Source organism: Galleria mellonella, unplaced genomic scaffold (genome assembly GCF_026898425.1).
Source record: "Galleria mellonella isolate WM207_F2 unplaced genomic scaffold, CSIRO_AGI_GalMel_v1 utg117, whole genome shotgun sequence".
In the NCBI taxonomy this organism is placed as follows: Eukaryota; Metazoa; Arthropoda; class Insecta; order Lepidoptera; family Pyralidae; genus Galleria; species Galleria mellonella.
The window spans coordinates 7,866,996-7,880,260 of NW_026441980.1; the positions used below are offsets into that span (position 1 = coordinate 7,866,996).

Below are 13,265 nucleotides of genomic sequence, written 5' to 3' on the forward strand. Positions count from 1 at the left end.
TCGCTACATTTAATATAGGGACTTTTATGTAAGATAAATTTTCCATCCTCCATTTTCTTAGAGTTGTTAGGCGTATTCACGTTTTTTGAGAATGTTCATTGAAATTTCCGACACATTGCTTGATATAAGGGCCTTATTAGGTGTTATTGGTGAAATAAGGGTTCACAGTTTCACTGTGGGTCGTCCTTCGACAGTCTCCCAGGTTACGTCACAACGGGTCGATAGCCGGCGCACCCAGCTCAACTCGAACTACCCGCTTCAACTCGCCAAATTTCAACAACTTTTAAATACTTTCTAACCAACTACAAAAAAGAGTTTCAGGTTCAACTATATGGTTTTGTAATTACGTTGTGGTGGCAACTGTGCTAATGGTTATATAATCACCATCTAAGATAATAATAATAATAATAATTTATAGGTATAAGAATATCATGTAATAAAACAATAGATTATAATTTCTAACACTGAATACACAAGTACTGTACTTTAAACGATATTTTCCCCAATTATGAACCAATTTTGATAATGGTTTTTTCATCTGTTTTTTTAGAATAAAATCTTCAATTATTCATAATGTGCCACTCGGTATCGATTTTTATATTATATATATTTAAATTAATATGAAACAGTTCCAAATTTGAAATGAGTTCAATAATTATTTTTGATAGAATACATTTATTTTCATCATATCATTGGGCCCACGATAATTTTGTCATAACTACTTTTTCAACTAAGTTCAAAAAAGGAAATTCTGATTTCGGCTGTATTTTTTATGTTTGCTATCTCATAACTCCATCAGTTATAAACCGATATATAATGTGTATTATTTAAGAACAAAATCTTTTTCTTTTTATGTTCTTGATATGTCTAAACTTTTGTAATAATACTTATTGTGGTTTTGTTTCAGGTAAGTTAATCCAGAACTGTGAAGGCATTAAGCAACTAGGTATAGGTATGTACAAACTAAGTTATTCTGGTGAAAATACGTTTAATAATAAAACTATTTATTATAAGGCACGTGTTATTCAGAACACAGTTTATTAATATTATGGAACAAGTAAAAGCTAAATTTACGAACAAGGTCTTATTATGAAGAACAAGAACAATGGATAATTTCTTTCTTAATTTCTCGGAAACAAGGATTAATACAGTCGTGTGTGAGCAAGTTTTACATTTACCATCACGTAGCAACTTCAACATGTTCTCTGTACATATCTTTAATGAACTATAAATAAATGTTACACAGGTATACGTAATATGGGTTCTCAGAATACTCTGTATTAAAGTTCATAATTACATAAAAATATCATAAGAAAACGGCAGTAGGTATATTAGAAATGCAAAAACAGCTGTTATTTTATAAAGTATTTTAATATAATGATCGACGTTTGCTATAAGTTAGTACTACACAGGATATCATTGGTGTTCTTTTAAGAATATCTCCTACTAATGATGATGATTTTTTTTCAAAATAATAAATAAAATAATGTCGAACTTAGTCAATATTCTTTGTTGCTTTTGATCTCATGTTTCATTACAAAAAATGCTCAATTTTACTAGACGGATATTCTCAATAAGATTATATATCTTAATATATATATAATCTCTAATGCGTCTAAAATTCCAAAGTTGTGTGCAAATTACATATTATAAATAGGTATTATGATCCTACATATAGTATCATAGTCAATGTAATTCATAATTTATTAATAGTGTACTCTGTTATTTCCATGGTACTGCTCATGTCTATTGGCGATGGTTACCGCTTTCTATCAGGTGGGCCGTCAGCTTGTTTGCCATTTTAAGTTGTATAAAAAATGTCCTATTAAGAATTATCATTATATATTGTTGTCAATTAAACCTAATAAAAGTATAGGTTTTCTATTTACTAGATCATCTGTGCTGTTCCTAGGATTTTTTTATATGAGGTTACAAAAGGTTGCAGTCTATGAAATTTTATTAATATAATCTACTTAAAAAAGACTGTTTTAATAAAATTTTTATGCAACTTAGAATAGCAAACGAGCTGATGGCTCACCTGATGGGTAGACACAATGGTTTTCAGCTTGGTTTACCTTACCTGATGTGAAGTGATAGCTAAATCTAAGACGAAGCTCGCTTTGTTGAAGTTTTAATACTGGCTGTTGACACTGAGGTTTTTTAGAACAATGTATTATTTTGAAGCTTGTTCTATGTCAGATTTTTATAAGATATGTCTCGTATTTTTTCACTAAACTTATTATTTTATATCACAAATACATATATGTTTTATTACTGCATCCTGCTATTTACAACAGGTTATGGGCCCAGCACGCTTCCACTGCGCATGTAATTAATTTTAATTGGTCTCTCATGCCATTTTTCATAGGGGATGTCTCCCCCTAAACTACTGGTAGGACAACGATTTCTTATGTAACAAGCTGTGTCGACAGCTTCTGCCCAGAAACCTGTGGATAATCCCGAAGAAAGTAACATACAACGCGCCAATTTCAATTTCTGACCAACGCGACCGAAAAGTTGAAGTTAGCCACTAACTTGAGCACAGATATTAAAGGTAAGGGCACCGTTTGTTTATCGGCGTGTAATGGTAACTCTGTAAATGAAATAGAATTTCATGATACTCTGTACGTACCTAATAATACTGGGCCCATAACCATTGTAGAGGGTCACAGTGAAAGATAATATTCTTTAAAACAACAATATATATGTGGCCAGACTTAAATTTACATTACGGCCACAAAGAAGTTTCAATACGCTTGTGGTCTTACGTTACCTGATGAAAAATGACAACACCGAAAATGAAGTGCACATAACCTAAATATGGTAGCTATTCACCATCGACTGTTAGTGATACAACATATACATAGTAGTCTATGTTGTTTTTGTACAGGAATACGGAAGCAGAAAGTGTATTCCACTCCATGGCAGTTCGCAATGTGCACAGTCATTTAGAACTCAGAAACGATGTGAATTACTTTATGCGAAATGTGTTAAATTTTTACGACTTGAGGATATTATCATATTTCTTTTTAAGAAAAACAATTATTTCACGAATAAATACTTTTTATTTGAGTAAATATAAGAGGTTTTTATATTTAGGATAATATTTAAGATTATTTAAAAAATATAAGATCATAACTCTTAATTAAATATTGTAACATCAAATGAAAATCGAGGAAATATTGTGTAAAAATATTTTGCTGTATTATTCGCAGTTACCTTCATAGATTTTTTTTTCACAATATTTTGGTTGTGAAATATCGGTTTTTTCTCAAGCACATTGTGGCTGTTATATGTATGTTCATTATTTAATTCATAAATGCAGATCGTATTGCTGCCTGCTCCAAAGGGAGATTAGTTTGAGCATTTATTTATGCAGCTTGGAATGTTAAACAACGGCATACTACTGAAAGAAAGTCGTAAGAGTCTTTTATAGATATGATAGTAATTTATATGTATATTATATTTATATTGTGTATTGCCTTAATGTGTTACTATAATTGTCACATATTTTTCACCACATCTGCCCTTCATACGCTTTCTGTTTTTACCTAATGGTTAGCTGGTAGAGAATGCCATATGGCATTAAGCTCGCCATTTGTACAAAATTTTATTGTGCAATAAAGAATAAATAAATAAATAGTAATGGTATCTTTCATGCACTACTACTAACTAAAATTTATTTTAACTATTACACTGTTTTGCCATTTTAATTCAAACTGAGAATTTAGCACAAAAGAAAGAGACACGACAGTTCATTAGCTTAAATAGATTTATAAGAGGTTTCGATTTCAATGTTTTATAAACATCGAGGTTAGGTTTTAAGCCTTCATGTTTTAAGGAACACAGCAATACAAGCTCAGTTGCTTAGCGGCTGAAATATGAGTAGACTTGTGTACGGAGGCTATGTATATAGTATACAGATAATCGTTTTATCACAATCTTATAACACATTAATGTATTTACTACAATTTAAAAAATGTAACGTAGCTACTTTTTTATTATTTTTATGGAATATAAATTTAATTTTTACTCTGATCTTATTATTACAGTAATTACTTGATTATTTCAATAATGTAATTCTAGGCACGTGCATATTAATCATTAATATTACTTGTCTAGCTATGACTGACGGCTTTTTCTGCGTTTATTATTTTAATGCAACATGTATAATATGCAGCAACATATATATGCACATACCTTAAATATCTTTAGAAATTATTATTATTGTATAGTAACAAAAGAAAAAAAAATCGTAATTTACGACGTATGGGTAAGCATTTGAGATAAGCTTATCTAAGGTTCTACATTTTATTAATTAAGTTCATTGATTTGTATTTATATTTTTTTATAAGTAACAGTAGCCGAAAAGGATAATAAGATTTTTCAAATGTAATAATATTCAATACAATTCACCATTTACTTTTTCTCATTTTTATTATCCCCAAAGCCTTCTCAGGTCTCGGTTATTTAAGATTTATTGCATGCTCGCTGCTCGCTTACGAATTAACTGTAATAATATATCTAATTTATGTTTATTGAAATGTATTTATATTATGTATTTTAAAATGCCTATATTAGTTTATGAAGACTAAATAGGAGGCTATTATCCTAACATTTATAATTTTGACAGAACCATCCCATTTATACAAAATCTTTATACCTCTCTAAGATACCGCTGTAAATATTGTTTTTTTTTTATTAAAGTTTGTTAAAATTGGTTTTATTTTTCTTTATGTTATTTTTTATTAGACTGTTGTTTAGAAAATGCTCAATTTCTCATGTTGACTTTCCAATTACCTATTAGGTAATTTGACAAGAGTATGTGCTATATGTATCCCGTAACCTAATTATAAAATTTTCGTCACAACCCAAACACAGCAAAACATTAACAGGTTAATTAGGAAGCGAAAACAATAAAATTTTATTATTTTTATTTGAATTTGGAATAATGAGGGCAATTATTGCCAGAAATAATTTGATACTTTTTTATGTCGATAAAAATAAAAATAGGATTTTATCTTTAATTGACGAAAAAATGGTAATTAATTGTATGGTATCTACAGTACAAGTTCTGAGACTAAATTACAGAATAAATGTTATTTCTGTGAATAGATGGACTGTGAAATACATATATTAAGATTATAATAATAATTCATAGTGCTATTATTATTATAACCTTAGGCACCGTTAATATATTTCGTGTTTGTATTAGAGTATATTTTTATATATCTATATATGAAATAAACATAAGAAAATGCATATTTACTTACTTACCTTATAAATTTGCTTTTTAAAATATCTTACTTCTGGTTTTTATTCTAAATACAAATTTATTTTAAATAAGAGAGTCATAAATTATGTTTTTATAATGATTTTAAGCTTAAATTTTATAATGGTTGTGAATATAAAAGGTTGGTAATAAAAATTTCTTTATGGGTTGACATTAATGTTTATCTGTTTAAATGTTCAAAATGAGAACATGATTTTTGCAAGGGATTTTTAATGACTTTTCCTTGTTAATTGTCCCTGAATTGTGTAGTTTAAAAATTCTTAAATATTTTGAACAAATCAAAGTATTTTGTCAGTTACTTACTGGATTATATTCGCGACTTCATTTATGTAAAATTTTTAGGCGTTGCATTCTAACGCTCTATAGTGTCTCGTCATAATGTAATCTGTCTCTAAGCTATATATTTCAATTAAAATGAAATAGTATTTGTTAAAATTAACAATATTCAATTAGAACAAGTAAATACATTTAAATATTTAGGCAGTTTAATCACAAGTGATTCCAGATGTACTCCGGATGTAGTCACGAGAATAGCCATGGCCGTTTGGCCAAGCCTTCAATAGCAAATAACACCTTTTACAAGCTAAGATAACAAAAGATATTAGAAAGCGGCTTATCAAAACCTATATCTGGAGTATAGCTTTGTATGGATGTGAGACGTGGACATTAACTCAGAAGGAAATGGATAAACTTAGAGCCTTTGAAATGTGGTGCTGGAGAAGGATGGAGAAAATTAGCTGGAGGGATCGAATTAGCAATGAGGAGGTCCTGCTTAGGGTTAAGGAAAAAAGACAAATTATTAGAACTATTGAGGACAGAAGGGGAAAAATGTTAGGACACTTGATACGACACGACGAACTTATGAACATTATAATAGAAGGTAAGATAGAAAGAAGGAGGGGGAGAGGGAGACCGAGACATAATTACATCAGGCATATCAAGGAAGGAGTTGGTGTCGTGTCGTATCAAGAGGTGAAGAGACTTGCTGAAAATCGTAGTGAGTGGCAAGAGCTCCACCGACAAGAGCGCAGCTCTTAAATGGATAGATAGATAGATAGTATTTGTTATATTGAAATCGTAGAAAAAATATTTTTTTCTTTCTTTGTCTTTCTATTTCTATCTATAGAGACTTTTTAACACTTAGTTTTCTCAATTTTATTCCATTAGCTAGTTGTAATTCATGGCTTTATTAATCTAAGAAAATTAATTTAATTAACCTACAAGAATACTATATGTATAGTATACATTATGTACCAAAATTTGTTTAAATGTTTTACGTAAAAGTGTGATTGAACTACAGACATTTAACCACACAAATGTCTTTACATATTTTTATATGTATTATATATTATTTTGAAATTCCTTTAGGAACAATGAACAACTGACGAGGTCTTTATAAAAGTAAACTTTACAAAAATTCTTTTACAAAATATGATTATGGCTGGTTAAAGGAAATCTTTACATACTCTTACAACTAGCTGAATTCTAAAGCTTTATCCGCGTGATTCAGTACATAAAGTATCTTATATGCTATGTTAGGATATAATCTACCTGTGAACCAAATTTTATTTAAATCCGTTAAGTAGTTTTTGAACGAAAGGGTGACAAACATCCATCCATCCATCCAACCATCTATTGCTACAAACTTTTACATTTATTATACTAATAGGATAAACAGGATAAACAGTACAATTTTATTACAATTATAGTGAGATTTTATTATGTAAATGTCAAATATAAGGTAATATAGCAATTATTTGAAGATTCGATGCGATTTCATTTGATTTGATCCCAATTACATGCTTTCAAAAGTCGTCCTTTAGGGTAAAATCGGGATTATTATCATCCCTTTAAAAGAGTTTTCTATCGTCAAAACTGTAGATTTTTTTCCAAAAAAACTTATTAATATACTAACTTGTAAGCTGGGTGCGCCGTGTTCGGAGGCCAACTTATTTGTCAATATCCGACCTATGAAAAAATCATGAGAATGCTCAAATTAATTTGTTTAATGTACTGATAATATCAAATTACATCTTTATTTTAATATCAATGTTTTACTTAATGCTAACACAATAAGTTATTGTTCAGAAATGTAATATTTAAGTACCAGTATTCCTCTACCACGCGATAGTACTCTCTTTGATCCTTTGATGAACTTTTGTTGAATGCGTTTGTGAAAGTTTGTTGAACTAAGAAAATGAATAATGAAATTTTGTTGCATGATAGATATTATTATAATCAGTAACTTTAAACTTAACTTATAACTTAAAGCATTCGTAAGTAGGAAACAGAACGTAGAGGAATTTAATGGCAGAAACCATTTTGTCACATGAGTTATTTATTACTTATATTCTTTTGTTTTCTGTGCAAAATTATACTTATTTATTAATTCATTCGTACAATGAATATAGAAAATTTCAAAATGACTGATTGGATCATTAAAGCTACAAGATATGAAAACAAAATCAGTTGCACATCATTACTTTTAAAACATAAGTGAGTTTAATTGTTTGTTACCTATAGGTATTTTAATGGATAAACTAAACGTCATGTCAAAAAGACATACGACATCTTTTTACTACAAACAATTCGTAAAAAAGACTAGACTTAACTAAAAGGTAATTTTATTTTTGTTTGTAATGGATAAAGTAAAAAAATATTTAACCGAGTTTAAAAAAGTTATCACCTATAGAAAGCTACTTGCATATTATTAGCGAGTAACATAGCTTGTATAAAAAAAAAAAAACATATGAAGCCAGGACTTTATATTATTAGTAAAGATTCTTTCCTTATTCAAGCAAGTATATCTGCTACTATTTGAGAAATATTCATGTAGGTACTTGTATGGTTCTGCTTTATTAGTTTCTGTGCAGCAGTGCAACCACAGCCTGCCGATTGCTTTCCTAAACCGGAAGCTCCGGGCACTTGCTCAGTTCCTGTACAACATTGAAACCTCCTCTAGATTACATCTTATTTCGACGTACATACAGTTGTAATCATGAATTTAATATCAATTGATTGTTTTTATACTGTGCATACTAGTTTTAACCAGTGACTTGGTTCGCGTGACCGGGCTATCATGATCGACCGGCATTAAAATAGCTTATATTGTTATTCCTTTCAAATACGACGTATGCATCAAATTTCATGACGAGTTGTCGAGTAGTTAAAGGATCGAGAGATAAGAAAAGAACCTTTAAGAGCATATTCCTTTTTAAAAGTCCAGCAGAATACCAGCAATGCCTTTGGTGATGCAGGTGATAATAGGTGGCGGTAGTCACTTATCATCAGGTAAGCCGCATACTTGTTATCTTTCTGTGTTATAAAAAATAGAAACAATTCGATTTAAATTTATACTATTTGTAAAATTTAATTACATGAATATAAGACTGTGTCATGATTATTTCAATTGCGTGCACAAACACACTTTTTCAACACAAATCTGTCGTAACGACATTGAGACTCAAATAACTTGGAAAAGCTTCGGATCGTAAAGCGCTGTTTTATTGGGAATGTATTACCTATCGACACGGCAGATATTTGTAGTGCATTCAAGGGCATGTCAATAGCTTTAAAGGTAAGCCGTGACATCACATCGCGTGAGAATTATCCTTCCGATAGTGTTATTTACGCGCGGGGGATGATTTAGGTCGGTGCACTCCCTTCAGTTATAGGTGTCCAGGAAAGCATAGACGTAAGTTACAACATTAACTAACAAATTACACCCGCTTAGTTTAATACCTGTGCACTTGTTATTATATTAACGCATTTTTTGATGATGTATAGATATTACAATTATGTAGTAAGGATCAGCGGGTCTACCATGAAATGAAATTCTGAAATTTCGGACTCAATTTCGTGTTGTTGTTTATACCAAAATCGGACCAATAAATGGAGTTTAACATTTCGTTTGTCATACATCCTATCATAAAAGTCCAAAGGAACAATATTTTAACATTTTTAATATTTCCAAACATGGCATGTATTATGTAATTTTAACATCAAATTTCTGTTTCGTTTGGCTCCGAAATTTCGGAAAACATTTTATGGTTGGCCCTCAGATCCAGTGTATACAGTAGAAGGTAATTTAAAACAATTGGGATGTCCTTAATGACAATGAATTACATAACAATTCGGGACATACTGTTTTTTTTAGACTTATACAATAGATATTTGGTACGAAAGAGTTCTTTGTTCCTTAGTATTTAAAAATTATAAAAAAAGTGTAATTTTGACATTAGCAAAATATAATGTGAAACACACTATTCCTAATCGAGTTGGTTAATTTTTATTTTAAACGAATATAATTCTACAAAGTAGTGTTACGTTTCGCATTCGCGAAGCCTTCTAAGGGGACAACAAAACCTAACCTTCGTAATATAAGGTTATAGGTTATTTATTAAAGTATAGGTAATGATTTTCATTGTTCTATTGTAAAGGATTTGCAAATGCTCAATGATTATAAAAACTTACACTCAGTTTCTTTTTATTATAGATATCGAAATTGATTATACTAGTAAAACTGAAAAAAAATTATCATCTTTTTGTTCTCGTCTTACCCATATACGATCAACGTAATATGTATTCCTGTTTCATTCTTCTCTATTTACAGTTATTTAAGCATTAATTGAATCTTTTCCTATGCTATTTTTATACAGTCCATCTATTTCTTTTTAGGTCTTCATTCAACTTTATATTCATCCACATTATTATTTAATATATTTCTTAAAATATTTTCTTCACCCCTCCGCTTTATATATTCTTAAGAGAAAATAAATACTAATTATTTAAAAGAAGAAAAATGTAATATAAAATCTCACACCAAACTACATAGCTGACGAACACGGTACATAATATAGGAGTAATAATTCTTTTGTATATTGTTGAGAGAGACTGGGGAATGGAACGTTAAGGGTTTATGATGATGATTAATATTATATGTTGGGGATCGCATGTAGCATTTCTTAGCTTTCCGTTGCACGTTATATTTTCCATTAGTCACATCCATGATTACGGGAAAACTATAGCAAAACGTACTCTTATAATATGTATATTCTATATATGTAATACTATCAATCTGTGATGCTTGGGAGCCCCGCTCCGCTTGGGCAGGCAGCATGCGGCCATGCGGCGTGCCCGTTGCCCGCTACATCGCTCGCTTGTGACGGCGCGGCGCTAGCGGACCGAAACGCCGCGCCGAGCGGATTGTACGCACATTGCACAGTCCTCTTCTAACCGCGAGCCACGCTGCCTGCCACGGCGCGCGCCCTCCGCACACCGTAGCGGGCACATGCCTACGAAATGTCAACTACCTACATACATTACACGATAACGTCAGATTAGCAATTAATACTGCCAAATAGCACGGCCAGTGCACGGCGACACTCAGTTTAACCGTCCAGCGGTTCCATTTCACGGTGAAATTTGTCCAATCGAGTATGTGTATCTTTATTTATCAACATAAAAATACGTGTGTTGTTAGAATGCATAACCTTGGCAATTTATAATCTTTTGGTTATTATGATCGCGAGTGAGTTTTTTGGTAGAATTGTTACCGGTAATTGTGCAGCGCGTTGACGTTTGTTGCGTTACGTATGACGCGTTTGCCACGGCGTGTTACTTTTGCAACTAAAACAGGAAACTGCAACTAAACGCAATACGTGCATCGTAGATACGTACATGTTCATGCGCCAATAAGTATTCATAAAAGAATTTGAATGTGTCTTCAATCCGGTTTTTGTTTACGGATCCGAACAAATTTTGACCTTGGTGGTAAGATTCGCAAGTAATTGTTAGTATGTAAGAATTTTCGTCAATACAATACGGTATGTTTATTTATTTTTAGGCATCTATATTTAGATGTCAAATATTAAGTTAATTACCCATTCATATTTTTATAAAGGTAAATATTTGACAAGTAAAAAATAAAATTCGGAAATAGAGATTGTTAAAAGAGTTAAATTCTTATGATTTTAATACAACATTCCTTCTGACGTCATTTCTTTGATTTACTAGTTACAAATTATAATTTATGTAGATACTTGTATCTATGATTCATATATATCCACAGTATATGAATTAAATCAAATGTCTACATAAGTTTCGAAAGTCGAACAACTCCTACATAGAAGTGAATGACATCTCTTTGTAAAGACAATTTTATTAAAACTAGCTAACTATAATAGACCTATAAGTACATCTAAATCTTTCTCAAGAGAATAGAAATAGGTGGAAACACTAGATTAATCATAATTATTCGAATATAAAAATAAGTTATAGTGATCACAACATTATAGATTATATGGCTTTACTTAGGTAGTATTTTAATTAAGTATATATAGTTTGATGTGATTATACGCTACGTACCATACCTAAGTCATAAAAGCATTTGACAAGCAAATGCTTTTATGATTTAGGTAATTTAAATAAGTGAGTTCATAAATAAATAGGTTACCTGTAATAATGAATAATTTAACTGTTCCAATGTAAAACATATACTTACAGTAAACAATAATCCAACTCCAGTTACAAGAATAAGGAGTTTTCTTTATGTTTATGCATTGATTAATCTTCCAAAACACTCCATTTTATAATATATTCAAAGTCAAACTTATTCGATTGAAATTTAATTGATAAATCAAAGCCATCATCATATAAGCTTTTAACTGTCCACTGCTGAACATAAGCCTCTCCCAGAAGCGCTTTTGCTAGTAGTTGCCGCGTTTGGCAGGCTGGTTCGCAACCGCAGTTAGGCTTTTAGTGATGTTTGAAGAGGGACGCTGCTGTCCATTCTTCGCCCTCCCTTAGTCGCCTTAGTCGTAAATCAAACCCATGTAAGTGATTATTATCTAAGAAATTTTATTTATACTGAGCAGACTTATCATGTGCGTAATAAATATAGTGTTTGACAACAATCAACAGTAGCAGGAAATTAGTAGTTTAATACCTATATATAATCATAGGCTCGAATAAATGACATTATCTTATCTAATAGGTAAGTAATAAATTATCTTCAACTATTTGATACGTAAGTAGTGGAAACTGTGAACCCTGATTTGATATAATTTGTAAATTAATATAACCATTTTAATATTTTTATTGAACTTCAAATAATAGTAAAGTAGATATTATTTATGTGATAAAACAAAAAAGAAAATAAAAAAGAAATAAGTTGATTATATTTTCATTGGTTTTACGCCAATTTTGATGTAGAGACGCCTTTTGCAATCGACATAATTAACTTGCGTGTAGGTTACATTTTCAAATTTAAAAAATCCATGGGATATCGAAAAGTTTTATTTGAATTATTTGCAACACTGAAAAATGAAAAATCAAATTCAATCACTCAACATAGCACTGGCTGGCTGATTGACTTTCGTCCCGTTTTAGATGCGCATAGTATCTCATCTCATCTACGAGTATTTAATCTAAGATGGAGATATTTGTTTTATCGCGTAATGTACACGCACTATATACAAAATACGTCGTATAGATTCAAGATTCCCATGGGCTTGTTAAGAGTAACAGCAGCTATCACGAAGACAAATGTTCATGTGCTCCTATTGTTATTGAACTTAGTCCCTGAATTTCGATGTTTTTTTTTTAATGGAAGATCTATGATTCTAATGAAATCTGACGGAATTAAACCTTAGTTCAGTATCATAAGATTTAGTTTAATTAGGTCTCAAAGTAATTGCAAATACAGAATATATTTTGTATTTATTTTTCTATGTCTTTAAACACGATTACTTTAAAATCTTGGACAGATTTTCATCGATTTTCGATACCATAATTCAAACTTCTTAATCTATATGTATATATATTAGATAATTTACTTGTTAACAATTCCATTAAATAATTATTGTACTAGTATGAATTAAGGGTTTGTTTATTCCTTAATCTTAGACACCTTTAATCATTATCACCTTGACATTGACATGCCTATTACAGGGAATTGTTAGATAAACGAAGA

General features: G+C 30.6%; 1 protein-coding gene across 4 annotated transcripts in view; it reads left to right on the forward strand.

The window, feature by feature from the left end:
* LOC113511544 (cAMP-specific 3',5'-cyclic phosphodiesterase) overlaps positions 1–13,265 on the forward strand; it is a 547,503-nt gene that overhangs the window by 228,766 nt on the left and 305,472 nt on the right. The window contains exon 1 of one of the 4 annotated variants that reach the window (XM_052897799.1): positions 10,512–10,729. The exons of the other annotated variants lie outside the window; for them this stretch is intronic. The gene's annotated coding sequence lies outside the window, so the exon portion shown is untranslated. Of the gene's footprint in view, positions 1–10,511; positions 10,730–13,265 lie in introns of those variants that run through there. 4 annotated transcript variants of the gene reach the window in all.